The sequence below is a fragment of the Arachis ipaensis genome, chromosome B05, assembly GCF_000816755.2.
Source record: "Arachis ipaensis cultivar K30076 chromosome B05, Araip1.1, whole genome shotgun sequence".
In the NCBI taxonomy this organism is placed as follows: Eukaryota; Viridiplantae; Streptophyta; class Magnoliopsida; order Fabales; family Fabaceae; genus Arachis; species Arachis ipaensis.
Window position 1 is genome coordinate 32,736,097 of NC_029789.2, and position 5,240 is coordinate 32,741,336.

Here is a 5,240-nt window from a genome sequence, read left to right on the forward strand (position 1 = left end):
ATGCCAATTTTCCAAAAGAGTCCTTTCTCTGTGACCTTGCGTCCCTCGAGTATGCTTTGCCGTCCCCACAAAGGTGCATTACCTCTCTCTGCTTGCATAATGTCACTGTATCGAAAGTACTTTCATTTAGGCATTCTAGCTAGTAGTGAGTTTGAGTGAGTTGCTATTCACTAACATTGCTTGCCAAGTAACGCCAAATTTTGTGCTCTGAGATCTTTAAAGCCCAAGCTCCCTTCCTTTTTAGGCCTAGACATGACATCCCAGCTAATCCATGACATTTTTCATTCTTCACCTTTTTTCCTCCACCAAAATTGAGTTAAAATCCCATGAATATTATGGATGAGAGAGTCAGGGAGTTTAAAACATGGCAGATTGTAGATGGGGACAGCCTTACCAACTGCCTTGAGTAGTACGTGGCGGCTGCCAACTGATAGTAATTTTCGTTTCCACCCTTCAACTCTTTTGCACACTTTGTCTTTAATCATTCCAAAGGTAGATTTCTTCGATTTTTGTACATTGGATAGTAGTCCTAAATATTATTCCTGAGCTCCTATATGCCTAATATTTAGGCATTTGGCTATTGTAGCTCTAGTACTTGGGGGAGTATTATTTCTGAAAAAGACGGCAGACTTGCTAAGGTTGACTTTCTAACCACTAACTTGTTCATATTTCTCCAATAGTTCCAAAATTTTATGGCAAGTGTAGACGGATGCTTTACAGAATAGGATAAAGTTGTCAGCAAATAGTAAGCTTGCTCTAATCGAAGTCTCCCTACCATTTCAAGGTCCAACAAGTTGTTCCCATTAATGAAATTATTGAAAGCTACCATTGATGATCCCGAAGCTATGTTTCCACCCTCCTTTTCTTGGAGACTTTTAATAGGATTGAAATCACCAAGAATAAAAGCTTTACCTTAAAACTGTTACAACACTATTGGTAATTTCTGGAATTGTTCCAATTGGTTAGGCTCTGAACAACTAAGATGAACCCATATTAGCCCCCACTCCTCTTATTTAGATGCATCATTAACTCTGGCAGTAATAAAAAAAATCATCCGAATCCATCACCGTCACCTCTATCCATTCCTTCCATGCCAATGCAAGTCCTCCCGTAGTCTCTGATGGATTACAAAGAAACCATTTAATAAATCCGCATGCCCTCAGCTTACTTTCCATTTGTCAAGGTTGGTTTTTGGTTTCACAGAGAAAACTAACCTCGAGGGAGTGGGATTTACACATCCCTTTCAAATGTTGGAATGCCAAGTGTCTTTTCAAACCCTGACAATTTTAGGTTAACACTCTCATGGCTCCTACAGCACCGCTTAACGGCCTATGCCCTCCACCTCAGCAATAATTGTTTGTACCTCGCTTAGGAAAATACATTTGATTAGATCACTGTTTTTCTTGCCAATAGATCACCTTTTGACTCTGCTAAAAGCAGAACCTCCCCTTGATTTTCTTCTAGCTAGTTACTTGAGTTTAACGCTCCTCTCACAAAGCTTCTTTTTCTCTACACAAATCTCTCTATTTTGACTAGCTACTTATAAGGATATTTCCATGAATACCTGATGTGATAAGAATTTAGTGTTGGCTTGGAATTTTCTCAAAATAGGAATTACTTCGTTAGTAGCATAGTCTAAACCAACAATAAACTCTCACAATCAAAGTTTTAATATTCAAATTTAAATTAACCGAGAGTATTTAGACTCCCGGGTCATTCTTTCCTAGGAGTTGCAATGAAATGTTCAATTATTGACTATGGGAGGATAGGGATTAGATAGCAATATAGGCAAGAAAATTAAAAGGCAAGAAATTAAATAAGCATGTAAGGAATTAAACATCAAAGCAATTAAAGTCAAAGGCAATTAATCAAAGAAAAGGGAAATTCAAATGCAAAAAAACATCTTGGCATGGATTGGGAGCTAAGGCTACCTATCCTAGCCATTGACCACAAACATATGATGATTATGAAGAGTTAATCCTACTTAGTCAACCCTACATCGAGGATAAGTCAAATAGGCATAGTTGATTCCAATCCATAAGTCCTAGCCAACTCTACTAATGGAAGGCTTAGAGTCAATGGAAACTGTTCCATGGGTTACCTGAAACTGTAGGTCGATCTCGGATGAGATCTTCTGTACTAGTCAGAGATGACGTGTCCGGCTGGCTAGTTGCGGCCAGAGCTGTTGTGTCCGACTTGTTGGACTGGCTGTACCTCTGATCCTTGGTCACCGGAGGGTGAGGGGTACCAGCAAGAGACTCCGATGCTTAAGTTAGCATGGGTATTAAACAAGTTTTTAGTAAAATCAGAGTATGAGTTATACCTGGGTGCTCCAGTGTATTTATAATGATGAGAAATGACCTTCTTGGATAAGATAAGTTAGTTATCTTATCTTATCTTATCTTATCTTTGGGTGAAGTCAGCTTATCTTCAACGGAACCGCCCTTCTCTCTGTAGGCTTGAGCCGCCTTTGGATTTGGGCTGTGTTCCTTGAGTTGGGCCCTTTTTGGGCTTTCCTGTCGATTTGGCCGACCTCTTTTGGAGAGAGGTCGGATAGTCTGACCTAAAGAGGTCGGTCGCTTTATCTCCAATCATCCCAAGTCGGATAGCTCAACTCAGGGTATGAACAGTGCCCCTGCTTGAGCTCGGTCTTTTTGTTGAGGTCGAGTCCTTGACTTCGGTCCTTTTCTAGTGAAACCGAACTCAAGCATTTTGTCGATTCCTTTCTTTGTAGAGCCTTTTTTGAATACGAAACGTTTTTCCTTTCAAAGCGCGCGCTTTTATATCAGCGCTTTGGGAACGTGCGAGGGTTTAATGCCCTCATTAATTGACTTCAAATGCCCCGTTTCCTTTGGTTTGGATTTTGCCATCAGAAACGGTTTCTCTTCTTCGTTTTCCTTGGTAACCTCTCCCTTTGCTCTCTCATTTTCTGTTTTTTCCCTAGATTTTCACAGTTTCTTCCGGCGAATTTTTTCCGTTCGAGGGTCGGCTCTGTCGCTTCTTTCTTCTCAGCTTCCTTTCGAGGTTTTCTCCTATTTTCCAGGTTCAATTTTTTCCTCCTCTGTCATTTTTATGTCTGATTTTGAGAAAGTTTAATTTTTGCTTGGAGAAAGCTTGGATCTTGCTGCTTTTACTGCGCCTAATTGTTGCGTATTTTGGAGTTTCTTCGCCTTTTGTATGAATTTCTTCGCCTTTCTTGTTGCCTGATGCTTTTAGGGTTTTTGCATGTTGTCGCCATTTCTGCTTGTGCTTTGGATGATGGTTTTTGCTTAGTTCACAAAAAGGGTTGTGTCTTTGACGGTTCTCTGCTTGGCATATTTGATGTTGGCTATGCTCTTCGCTGATAGACTGTAGAAAGATAGTGGTTTAGATAACTTTTGTGTTTCTACTTTTCTTGTCTGCTTATTTGAAACCTTCTTTTCTTGTTTGATGATTGCCGGGACGTAAGCTGTAGAAATTTCCTGAAACCTTGCTTTGTTACTGCCTCCAAAGGATGCCCCAGGACTTTGGTTTGAGTCTTCGGGTTTTTCTTTTCTGCTTGTTTGCCTGTATCATATTAGTCGAGTCATTTTGATCCTCGTCCGAGATGCTTTTTAGTAATCCAATCTTCTTTTCTTATTGTAGGATTAGTCGACCTCATGTCTTCTCGCAATAACATTGTAGAGATGTCTTCCAAAGTTCCCGAGGGGATGTCTGATTGGCTGGACTCCCTTGTCCTGATGTGTGTCTCTGTCGTGGATGCTAAATTTTGTGTAGAGTTGAGGAAACGTCATAGGATCTGTGGTAACAGTGCTCGGGAGAGGGATTATGAGCTTGTAGCTCCTGACTCTGATGAGAGGGCTTGTTTTCCTACTTTCGTCGAGGGGGAGCGTCCCTTCTTCTACGCCTATGAATATTTCTTCAGCCAGTTGGACGTTACTTTTCCTTTTACTGCTTTCGAGACCGACTTGTTGTGGTTATGTAACATTGCTCCATCCCAGCTTCTTCCAAATTCCTGGGGTTTTATCAAGATATTTCAACTTCTTTGCCAAGAGTTAGGCATAACACCTTCTCAAACTCTTTTCCTCTATCTTTTTGTCTCGGCCAAGCCTGCGGGTTCTTCCAAAAAGAAAGCTTCCTGGGTTTCTTTCAGATCGGCCCAGGGTCATAAAGTTTTTGCCATGTATTATGAGTCTTTTAAATATTTTAAGAATTATTTCTTTTGAGTTCGTGCTATTGAGGGGGTCCGCCCCTTTTTTCTTGATGAGAATGACGAGCCTGCTTTTCCTCTAGAGTGGCAAAAGAATGTGAGAGTGCCACGTTATACATGGGAGATGCTTAATGAGGTTGAGCGGGCTTTTGTAGTTGTTCTTGAAGATTTGTGGGGAGAACCACCCCATCTGGATACAAAAAGATTCTTGAGTGATCTATCTTTGGTTCGAACTGCTTTGGGTACTGTCTGACTTATTTCTATATTTGTTTCTGAGTTTTTCTTCTCCTATGTTGTAACTCGTCATTATGGTTGATTCTGTATTTTTAGAGATATCGAAAAACAATGATTCCATGAAGACCTACAAGAAGGCAAAGAAGGCGGCCGGAGAGGGATCTTCTCAAGTTCAAGTGAAGCCGCCCGTGCCGGGTTCTCCTGGGCCGAGGAAGGTGATCCCCACTCCTCGGGTTCATCTGGCTGAGCCTCCTCAATCTTCTGCCGCTGCTTCTGGTGCTCCTCCTAACAAGAAGCAAAAAACAACTGAGCCTTTCAACCTTGATACCCCTGATTTTGATGCGATCGAGTTCGTAGATCAGCAAATTGGTCCCTTTGGTGCCCTTCCTATGGATGATGTGTCGCTCCTTCGCCATCTGGACTTTATAACTCGAAGCAGTGTTAGGATGGCATATATGGGGGCTGCCCTATACCGAACTGCTCAAAATCTTCCTCTCCATGCCACCAAAGCCTTTATGGAGGAGGCTAAACAGGAGTTTGATCGGATGAAGGGCCTGAAGGAGGAGCTTAAAGTAAAGGTAGCCAAGCTGGAGAAGGATCTGGAGAACGAGAAGGAGAGTTCCCTTTCTCTGGCGGCTTCTGTGAGGCTAGACGAGGACACGACACTGAGGCATAAGGACAGCTATGTGACAGCTTATCGGGAGGTGGTGCGCCTGAAGGAGGAGTTGGAGAATGCCCGAGCTGATTACTCCGAGCTCCAAGGTCATTGGCAGCGTAACTGCTGCCTATGAGAACTTGAGGGAGCAGGTTCGGATTA

At 42.1% G+C, this 5,240-nt stretch overlaps 1 long non-coding RNA gene across 1 annotated transcript in view; it reads right to left on the reverse strand.

The window, feature by feature from the left end:
- The window catches only part of LOC110271886, a 43,182-nt gene continuing 38,384 nt past the window's right edge, over nt 443-5,240 (reverse strand). Inside the window, exon 2 of the long non-coding RNA XR_002362732.1 lies at nt 443-1,564. This is a non-coding gene — a long non-coding RNA (uncharacterized LOC110271886). The remainder of the gene's footprint in view (nt 1,565-5,240) is intronic.